We start from the raw sequence: 12,414 nt of genomic DNA, 5'->3' as shown, positions 1-12,414 counted from the left end.
AGTTTCTCATACACTCAAAAGGATCATTAGGATATTCTCTTTTCTCTGTATACTTCCCTATGTTCTTCATTTTATCGGTATCTCTTTATTTATTATTTTAAGTCTCGAGCCGTGAGAGTCTCGAGAGGAAGTGATGTGAAAGATAAAAGATGATAAGGAAAAGCAGGAAGGAGACGTAAGATAATATGACAAGTAAATGGTTTCCTTGATTTTTCTATTATATTCTTCACTTTATTTAACAGTATCTTTACGAATATGTATTACTTTAAGCCTCGTTCTGTTAGCCTAAAGAAGAAACGAAGACAACGATAAAGGAACAGGAGAGGGAGAAGATCGAAAGCAAAGGAATATATGTAAAAAAGTGTAACAAGTTTTTTCTGCCTTTTGCTTTAATAACAGTATCGAGAAGGAATAGAGAGAGAGAGATAAAGGAACAGGAGAGGGACAAGATAAAGAGCAAAGAAATACAGTAAAAACAAGTGAAACAAGTTTCTTCTGCCTTTTGCTTTAATAACAGTATCGAGAAGGAATAGAGAGAGAGATAAAGGAACAGGAGAGGGACAAGATAAAGAGCAAAGAAATACAGTAAAAACAAATATAACAAGTTTTTTTTCTGCTTTGCCTTCAATAATCACCGGAGTTTCGTAAGCCACAAACACCAGCACTCCATCATGACTTTCTGGTGTGTTCGTGACGATGCAAAAATTCGCCCTCCATACCTACACCTTCACACGAACGCAGAGCAGCGGAGAAAAGTGAAGTTCCTTGTTTAGCTGTTTAGTTTATCCTTAACGCAGATTCTAGATATGATTGATGTCGCCTCTATATTTAGGATCAAATATGCGCTCTCTCTCTCTCTCTCTCTCTCTCTCTCTCTCTCTCTCTCTCTCTCTCTCTCTCTCTCTCTCTCTCTCTCTCTGTGTCAACGAATATATCAATTAACAGACAAAGACCTAAAACTGTTGCACTAAATCAAACCGGAAATAAGTCACGATGCATAACTTAAATATGAACAAACAAACAATGGCGATACGGTAAGGTTTTTATTTTTTTTATCTATTATGTACCGAAAAAACTATCCACAAAAGAAAGTATTAAGAAGTAAAGCACTGATGAAGTATAAACATTCAGATGCGTCGCTAAATAAAAGTTAAAACAATATACCTCAACCAATTTACACCGTCGAGCACGCCTTATCAATTTCGGGCAACAATACGGTACGGAGATGAGCACCGCAGCCACGCGCAGCTACAGCGTATGCACCCAACCTTACCTTCCCTAATATACAAGCATTTTTTACCAACAGACTAATGGGGATTGCTTACACTAAAGATAAGAAAAGAAAACGGATGCCTCTCTCTCTCTCTCTCTCTCTCTCTCTCTCTCTCTCTCTCTCTCTCTCAGCAAAAACTTCCGCAACTGATGATTTTGTAATTTTACGCATCGATGACTGTGCATGACGGAACGGAAAGGCCAAGAGGATGAGAGGCAGACCTCGAGGGACAACAGGACGAGGGAAGGGGAGAGGAAAGAGGGGGGAAGGGGGAGGAATAGGAGTGGAGGGAAGGATACAAGAGGGGGAAGCGAGGAAACGGTACAGGGGTGTAATGAGGGTGAAGGGAAGAATACAGGGGTGGAGGAAGGGGAATGTGAGGGGAGTGGAGGGAAAAATAAAAGATGGGAGGGAAGAACAAGGTAAAGGGAGTAGAGAGAAGGGTATAAGATGGGAGGGAAGGGGAGGGGTAGAAAGGGGAGTGAAGGGAAGAATACAAGAGGGGAGGAGAGGGGAAGGTGAGGGGAGTGGAGGGAAAGATACATGAGGTGAAGAAAGAGAAAGGTATGAGGAGAGAGGAAAGAAGTTTACAGGAAGGGAGGAAAAGGGAAGGGGAGGGGTAGCATGGGAAATGGAGGAAAGGAAAAAGAAAAGAGGAGGGAGAGGGGCTGTAGAGGGAGTGGAGGTAAAGATACAGGGAGGAAAAATGGAAACATGTAAGGGGAGTGAAGGGAAGAGGAGGGAAGGACAAGGTGAGGGGAGGAGGAGGGAAGGGGAAGAGTTAAAGGTTGGTATTCTTAGACGCCTCCTCCACTCACATCAACTATTTCCAAGGGCCAAAGGGGAGATCAATCGGGTTCTTATGAGTGGTATTTTAGGTTCATGGTGCAGAAGAAGGGTAAGACTACCAGAAGGGTCATAAAACTAGCCCTGGAAATGCCCCAAACTCCTACGAAAGCCTTGTCAAATATGTGTACTTGGGTGCCAAAATGTTTAAAAATACGACCCAAAGAGACGGATGTGAAGTAAGGCAGGGCAAAATGATAAAGGGAAGTGGAGGGAAAACTTTAAAAATCATCATAACTATTACAGCTAAACGAACGCTTGGAATATATAAAGAAACAGGAAAGTGCAAAGTAACAAAAGAGGAAAAGGATGATATGGTAAAAAGAGTGATAAGTAAAGTTAAATAAGAAATGAATGATCAAAGAACGAACAAGAAACTCCCATGAACAAAAAAAAGAAAAAAAAGGGAAGATAGGGAAAGATAAAGAATTAGGGACACGGGAAGATAAAGGGGATGGAAGGAAAGACGAAAAGGAGTATAGGAGAATAAGGATAGCATGGAGAGAGAGAGAGAGAGAGAGAGAGAGAGAGAGAGAGAGAGAGAGAGAGAGAGAGAGAGAGAGAGAGAGGCTAAAGGAACACAGAAGACAACCTAATGGAACGTGACGCAAAATAAATGTTTGGATAAGAAGAAGAAACAGAATAAGAATGAAGGGGAATGGAATGAAAAGTGGAAGAAGGAAAGAAAGAGCTAAAGGAAAGAATAGGAGGGAAAAATCATGGAGAGAGAGAGAGAGAGAGAGTTAATGATGCAGAAGGAGGAGCAGGAGAAACGATAAATGAAATGGAAGGGGAAACAAAAAGAAAATAAGAGGAACAGGCAAAAGAAAGCTTGGAAAGTGTATATGATAAAGGGAAGAAAAGAGAGAAAATTATAAGAAAATTGAAGGAACAAGACGAGGAGCTACAGGGAAGACAGAGGAACAGGAAATTGATAAAAAAAAAAAGAAAACAAGATAAAGGAAGGCGAAAGGGGGGAGAAAATAGTGATGCATTGAACATTAAAAGAAACAGGATAAAAAAAAACATGGACGGAAAAGAATAAGAAACATGGAGGAAATCAAAAAGAAATGGAGGAGGAACAGAAAAAGAAGAGGAAATGGAGGAAAACACTAAAATAAAACGAGATAAAGAAAGAGAAGAGGCCCTTGGAAAATGAGAAGGAAAAGGAGGAAAACGGAAGTAGAGAAAAGGTGAAATAACAAGGAGAGGTAAAGGTCAACAGAAAAAAAAGAATGAAGGAAAAGCTAAAATAAAAGAAAATAATAAAAAAATGTCCACTGTGAAAATAAAAAGGAAAAAGAGGAAAAAATGAAAGAAAGGTAAATTAAAAGTACAGAAGGTAGATACAAGAGGGGAAAATAAGATGGGAAAGGAGGAAAAGATGACGGAAAGGAAAGTTAAAATACAATAAGGGAAAGTAAAGAAAGGAGGAAAATAAAGGAGATGAAAGATAAGATAAAAGCTAGAGGTGAAGATTAAGGAGGAGGAAAATAAATAGTAAAGGAATGGAGGAAAACAAAATAATACGAGATAAATGACAACTAAGATACGAGAGGGAAAGGAAAGGAGAGGAGGCGTAAAGGGAGTAAAAGGAAGGGTACGAGAAGGGAAAATAAGGAGGAAAAGGAGGAAGAAATAGAAGGATAGGAAAGGTAAGATGCAAGGGAAAGGTACGGGCGAGGTGAAGCTGAACAGACAGGATCGAAAGCTTAAGGAACCGTGGCGCTGAAGACTAAAAAAAAAAATAATAATAATAATAATAATAATAAAAAACTACAAACAAGAAAACGGGTAAAGCGAAATTTTGGAAGGAAAGGGAGAAAAGATAAACGGCAGGTGACATGTACACGATAGTCTGTAAATGAGTAAATAAAAAAATAAACAAAGAGTATGGATCGTATGTGCGCTTTTTCATTAACACACACACACACACACATACACGATTTGATATTTTTCCGCGTGTGTGTGTGTGTGTTAGAAATTACCGAACATCCAGACAATTTTGAACATGTGTGGGGGAATTTCAAGGTCTTAAGAAATTGTCATACTTGTGGCGAGGGAAAGAAAAAAAAATAATGCACGCGGGTGTGAAAATAAATAATAATCTGACGTAAAATAAAACTAAATAAGATAATATACAAAATCATAAGAAATAAAACTTGGTAGACTATTATAATCACACACACACACACACACACACACATATATATATATATATATATATATATATATATATATATATATATATATATATATATATATATATATATATATATATATATATATATATATATAAGGAAAAAAATGAGTGTCAAAATACGGTTGCATCATAATGGGTCAGGACAGAACAGAAACATTATGCAACACACACAAAAAAATCCCCCCCACATATATATTTAGCAACACAAATGGAAAACTGGCAGCAACACACAGCCATTCAACCCTCCACTTCTTTGGCACTTACTTAAAGGGTGCGGAGAGTGCCGTAAAATCAGCGTCGTGGCGAAGGCAACGTAAAATAAACACCGGAGCGGGAAAACTTTATAACCTCCCTCCACTTCTGTTATTGAGGCACTGACATGGTATCGTCTGCTGCACCGCCCGCCCGCCGCTCGCCGCGTTCCTCCCGCCATCTAGGAGCAGAAAATTGAACTATATTATATAAACATCTTGCTCCTCTTCCTCCTCCTCCTCCTCTTTTCTCTCTCTCTCTCTCTCTCTCTCAACCGAAATATTTATTCAACCAAAACATCACAAATATTGATTTAAGTTCAGAATACAACATACATGGCTAAAGACTCTTCAACAAAGATCGTGTTACCCGTAGAGGTGGTGGCGTCGCCCTTTACGTCAAAAGCTATTTGCAACCCAATGACAGAACACCAAGAGACAGTAACGTTGAACACTTGTGCGTGCGAGTAAACATTGCAAAAGTCAATCTAAATATATCTGTCACCTACAGGCCTCCGGGGCAATCACTCGAAGAAGATGTTGAAATGTACAGCGTTTTAAGGCAATCACATAATAACAGCGATTCACTGGTATTAGGAGACTTTAACCTCCCCCATATCGGCTGGGTGACACTGACAGGTACAGAAGGCGAATCACATAGAATGATCGAATGTTTAGAAAAAATTACCTAAGCCAAATGGTTTCTGAACCAACTCGACAAAATAACATACCAGACCTTGTTATAGCGACCCAAGATAACCTAGTTAGTAATGTCACGGTAGGAGAACACCTTGGTTCTTGCGATCATAGATTAGTGCGCGTTGATATTAGAGCTCAAACAACAGTGACTGAAATAAAGTAAAGGTGCCTAGTTTCAAAAGAGCTAATTTCGTAGAAATCCGACAAAAACTAACAGAAATACACTATCAGATGACGGCAACGTAGAGGAAGCCTGGCTAAACTTTAAAGAACATTTACTCACTCAGCAGAACACATTTGTCCCATTTTGCGAGAAGCGAAGTAACACTTATACAAACCCACCTTGGTTTAACAGCGAAATTAAACATTCGATTAAGGAGAGAAAATTGCTTTACAGGCTAAAGAAAGAATAAAGCACGTCCGAAAACATTACACTTTGTAATAACTACCGCTCTCCAATCCCTTAAAACAAATAAAAGTCCCGGACCCGACAAAGTATATCCTATACTGCTTAAAGAAACAAAGAACGAACATCCAGGCAATTTTCAACATGTGTGGGGGGAAAAATCAAGGTCATACTTGTGGCGAGGGAAAGAAAAAAATAATAATAATGCACGCTGGTGTCCTTGCGACAAGCATCGTCCCTTCTAATTGGAAAAAGGCTAACGTGACACCGATTTTTAAGAAAGGAGACAAAAAATACCAGGTAATCACAGGCCCATTAGTATAACTTAATTTGTAAGTAAGCTACTCGAGAACATAATTAGAGACAAAATTATGAGTTACCTTGAAAGCCACTCATTAATTGGGGATTTACAACATGGCTTCCGTAACAAAAGATCCTACCTATCAAACCTATTGACCTTTTTTAACGACCTCTTCTCAGTTTATGACGTAACCAAATAATTGGACATAGTCTATCCTGATTTCCAGAAAGCGTTTGATAAAGTCCCACATCATAAATTACTTTATAAATTACAGCAAATAGGTGTTGACGGTCAAGTACACCAATGGATCGCGAATTGGTTGAGCAACAGACAATTAAAGAGTGGTGATCGAAGGATTTAACTCAGAGTGGGCGCCGGTCACTAGTGGCGTCCCTCAGGGCTCGGTTCTTGGCCCAGTGCTCTTCATTATTTACATCAACGATGTGGATGTTGGACAAAAAAATCGCATTAGTAAATCTGCAGACGACACAAAGATTGGTAACTCGGTTCTCACTGACGATATGCGCGGCGTTAAACTCAAAAGCGTTCAATGCGTCACGGACCTGGGTGTCAAAATCGCTTCAAACCTCAAATTCTCACAGCAATGCATAGATGCAGCAAATAAAGCGAACAGAATGTTGGGCTTCATTAAAAGAAACTTTTTATTCAAGAATAAAGATGTAATACTTCCGCTCTACAATAGTTTAGTTAGACCCCACTTGGAATATGCAGTACAGTTTTGGTCTCCCCACCATGCAAAGGACATTGCTAAATTAGAAGGTGTTCAGCGTCGGGCAACAAAAATGATCCCTTCCTTGCGCAACAAATCCTAAGTCCTAACGAAGAGAGGCTTTCCGCTCTTAACATGTTCTCTCCTCTCTTTTCTCTCTTTCTGTCTTTCGATCTTTCTTTCATGTTTTACTTCTTTCCTTTTCTCTTTTATCTTTGTCTTTCTTTCTTTTCTCCTCTTTTTTTTCCTTTTTTTTTTCTTTCTTTTGTTTTCTCTCTCAGACACATGTTGCTCACCGATAAACTGTAAGGTATTGTTAATTTTGACACACACACACACACACACACACACACACGCACACAGGTCTATATTTAGGTCCTGCGTAGAATAGCAATTACGGGACATACACACACAAAAAGGGACAACACACACACACACACACACATAAAAAGGGACAACACACACACACACACACACACACATAAAAAGAGACAACACACACACATAAAAAGGGACAACACACACACACAAAATGGGACAACACACACACATAAAAAGGGACAACACACACACACAAAAAAAAAAGGGACAACACACACACACACATAAAAAGGGACAACACACACACACACATAAAAAGGGACAACACACACACACACACATAAAAAGGGACAACACACACACACAAAATGGGACAACACACACACATAAAAAGGGACAACACACACACACAAAATGGGACAACACACACACATAAAAAGGGACAACACACACACACAAAAAAAAAAAGGGACAACACACACACACACATAAAAAGGGACAACACACACACACACATAAAAAGGGACAACACACACACACACATAAAAAGGGACAACACACACACACAAAAAGGGACAACACACACACACAAAAAAAGTGACAACACACACACACAAAAAGGGACAACACACACACACACAAAAAAAGGGACAACACACACACACAAAAAAAGGGACAACACACACACACAAAAAAAGGGACAACACACACACACACACAAAAGGGACAACACACACACACAAAAATGGGGACAACACACACACACAAAGGACAACACACACACACAAAAAAGGGACAACACACACACACACACAAAAAAAAGACAACACACACACACAAAAAGGGACAACACACACAAAAAAAAAGGGACAACACACACACACACACACACACACACACACACACACACACACACACACACACACAAAGCGACAACACAAACACACAAAAAAAAGTGACCACACACACAAAAAAAAAAGGGACAACACACACACACACAAAAAGAGAGCCACAACACACACAAAAAAAAAAAACAAAACACACACACACACAAAAAAAGGGACAACACACACACACAAAAAAAAGGGACAACACACACACACACAAAAAAGGGACAACACACACACACAAAAAAAAGGGACAACACACACACAAGGGACAACACACACACACACAAAAAGGGACAACACACACACACAAAAAAAAGTGAAAAAACACACAAACAAAAAAAGGGACAACACACACACACAAAAAAAAGGGACAACACACACACAAAAAGGGACAACACACACACACACAAAAAGGGACAACACACACACACAAAATGGGACAACACACACACACAAAAAGGACAACACACACACAAAAAGGGACAACACACACACACACACACACATAAAAAGGGACAACACACACACACACATAAAAAGGGACAACACACACACACAAAATGGGACAACACACACACATAAAAAGGGACAACACACACACAAAAAGGGACAACACACACACACACAAAAAAAGGGACAACACACACACACAAAATAATGGACCACACACACCCAAAAAAAAAAGGCACAACACACACACAAAACAAAGGGACAACACACACACACACAAAAAGGGACAACAAACACAAAAAAAGGGACAACACACACACACAAAACGGGAAAACACACACAAAAAAAAGGGACAACACACACACACACACAAAAAAGGGACAACACACACACACAAAAAAAGGGACAACACACACACACAAAAAAAAGGGCCAACACACACACAAAAAGGGACAACACACACACAAAAAAGGGCCAACACACACACAAAAAAGGGACAACACACACACACAAAAAGGACAACACACACAAAAAAAGGCGACAACACACACACAAAAAGGGACAACACACACACAAAAAGGGACACACACACACAAAAAGTGACAACACACACAAAAAAAATGGACAACACACACACAAAAAAAGGGACAACACACACACACAAAAAAAAGGGACAACACAAACACACAAAAAGGAACAACACACACACACAAAAAGGACAACACACACACAAAAAAGGGACAACACACACACACAAAAAAGGGACAACACACACACAAAAAAAGGGACACACACACACAACACACACACACACAACAAAAGGGACAACACACACACAAAAAGGGACAACACACACACACACACAAAAAGGGACAACACACACACAAAAAAAAGGGACAACACACACACACAAAAAAAAGGGGACAACACACACAGAAAAAGGGACAACACACACACACAAAAAAAAAGGGACAACACACACACACAAAAAAAGGGACAACACACACACAAAAAAAGGGACAACACACACAAAAAAAGGGACAACACACACACACAAAAAAAAGGGACAACACACACACACAAAAAAAGGGACAACACACACAAAAAAAAAAGGGACAACACACACACACAAAAAAAGGGACAACACACACACAAAAAAGGGACAACACACACACACAAAAAAAAAAACCGACAACACACACAAACAAAAAGCGACAACACACACAAAAAAAAGGCACAACACACACACAAAAAAAGGGACAACACACACAAAAAAAAAAGGGACAACACACACACAAAAAGGGACAACACACCCACACAAAAAAGGGACAACACACCCCCACAAAAAAAGGGACAACACACACACACACAAAGGACAACACACAAAAAAGGACAACACACACACACAAAAAGGGACAACACACACACACAAGGGACACACACACACAAAAAGGACAACACACACACAAAAAGGGACAACACACACACACAAAAGGGACAACACACACACAAAAAGGGACAACACACACACACACACACACACACACACACACACACACACAAAAGGGACAACACACACACAAAAAGGGACAACACACACAAAAAGGGACAACACACACACACACAAAAAAGGGACAACACACACACACAAAAAGGGACAACACACACACACACAAAAAGGACAACACACAAACACAAACAAAAAGGGACAACACACACAAAAAAAAAGGGACAACACACACACACACAAAAAAGGACAACACACACACAAAAGGGACAACACACACACACAAAAGGGACAACACACACACACACAAAAGGGACAACACACACACACAAAAAAAAGGGACAACACACACACACACACACACAAAAAGGGACAACACACACACACAAAAAGGGACAACACACACACACACACACACACACACACAAAAAGGGACAACACACACACACACACAAAGGGACAACACACACACACAAAAAGGGACAACACACACAAAAAAAAGGGACAACACACACACAAAAAAAGGGACAACACACACACAAAAAGGACAACACACACACACAAAAGGGACAACACACACACACAAAGGGACAACACACACACACAAAAAAGGGACAACACACACACACACAAAAAGGGACAACACACACACACAAAAAGGGAGACAACACACACACACAAAAGGGACAACACACACACAAAAAAATTTACAACACAAACACAAAAAAAGGTACAACACACACACACAAGGGACAACACACACACAAAAAGGACAACACACACACAAAATGGGACAACACACACACAGAAAAAGGGACAACACACACACACAAAAGGGACAACACACACACACAAAAAAGGACAACACACACACACAAAAAAGGGACACACACACACACACACACAAAAAGGGACAACACACACACACACAAAAGGGACAACACACACACAAAAGGGACAACACACACACAAAAGGACAACACACAAACACACAAAAAGGGACAACACACACACACAAAAAAAGGGACAACACACACACACAAAAAGGGACAACACACACAAAAAAAAGGGACACACACAAAAAAAAGGGACAACACACACACACAAAAAGGGACAACACACACACACACACAAAAAGGGACAACACACACACAAAAAAAAGGGACAACACACACACACACAAAAAAGGGGACAACACACACAGAAAAAGGGACAACACACACACAAAAAGGGACAACACACACACACAAAAAAAGGGACAACACACACACACAAAAAAAAGGGACAACACACACACACAAAAAAAGGGACAACACACACACACAAAAAAAGGGACAACACACACACACAAAAAAAAGGGACAACACACACACAAAAAGGGACAACACACACACACAAAAAAAGGGACAACACACACACACAAAAAGGGACAACACACACACACAAAAAAGAGGCAACACACACACACACAAAAAAGGGACAACACACACACACAAAAAAAGGGACAACACACACACACACACACACACACACACAAAAAGGGACAACACACACACACAAAAAAAGGTACAACACACACACACAAAAAAACGGGACAACACACACACACACACAAAAAGGGACAACACACACACAAAAAAAAAGGGACAACACACACACACACAAAAAAAGGGACAACACACACAAAAAAAGGGACAACACACACAACAAAAAGGGACAACACACACACACACAAAAAGGGACAACACACACACAAAAAAAAGGGACAACACACACACACACAAAAAAAGGGACAACACACACACACAAAAAGGGACAACACACACACACACACAAAAAGGGACAACACACACACAAAAAAAGGGACAACACACACACAAAAAAAAGGGACAACACACACACAAAAAGGGACAACACACACACAAAAAAGGGACAACACACACACAAAAAAAGGGACAACACACACACACACAAAAAAAAAAGGGAAAACACACACACACAAAAAGGGCCAACACACACAAAAAAAAGGGACAACAAAAACAAAAAAACGGACAACACACCCACACAAAAACACAGGCACCACACACACACACCAAAAGGGACAACACACACACACAAAAAAAAGGGACAACACACACACACACAAAAAAAAGGGACAACACACACACACAAAAAAAGGGACAACACACACACACAAAAAAAGGGACAACACACACACACACAAAAAAAAGGGACAACACACACACACAAAAAAAGGGACAACACACACACAAAAAAAGGGACAACACACACACACACAAAAAAAAAGGGACAACACACACACACAAAAAAAGGGACAACACACACACACAAAAAGGGACAACACACACACAAAAAAAGGGACAACACACACACAAAAAAAGGGACAACACACACACACACAAAAAAAAGGGACAACACACACACACACACACACACACAAAGGGACAACACACACACACAAAAAGGACAACACACACACACAAAAGGGACAACACACACACACAAAAAAAGGGACA

The 12,414-nt window shown here is 39.9% G+C and overlaps 1 protein-coding gene across 1 annotated transcript in view; it reads right to left on the bottom strand.

Annotated features, from left to right (window-relative positions):
• The window catches only part of LOC126993488 (phospholipid-transporting ATPase ABCA3-like), a 76,145-nt gene extending 71,397 nt beyond the window's left edge, over positions 1-4,748 (bottom strand). The window contains exon 1 of the mRNA XM_050852625.1: positions 4,587-4,748. The gene's annotated coding sequence lies outside the window, so the exon portion shown is untranslated. The remainder of the gene's footprint in view (positions 1-4,586) is intronic.
• Positions 4,749-12,414: the final 7,666 nt, after the last annotated feature.

Source organism: Eriocheir sinensis, unplaced genomic scaffold, assembly GCF_024679095.1.
Source record: "Eriocheir sinensis breed Jianghai 21 unplaced genomic scaffold, ASM2467909v1 Scaffold620, whole genome shotgun sequence".
Classification (NCBI taxonomy): Eukaryota; Metazoa; Arthropoda; class Malacostraca; order Decapoda; family Varunidae; genus Eriocheir; species Eriocheir sinensis.
Note: the sequence above shows the minus strand (reverse complement) of the source record. Positions and strands in the feature narration are given on the sequence as shown.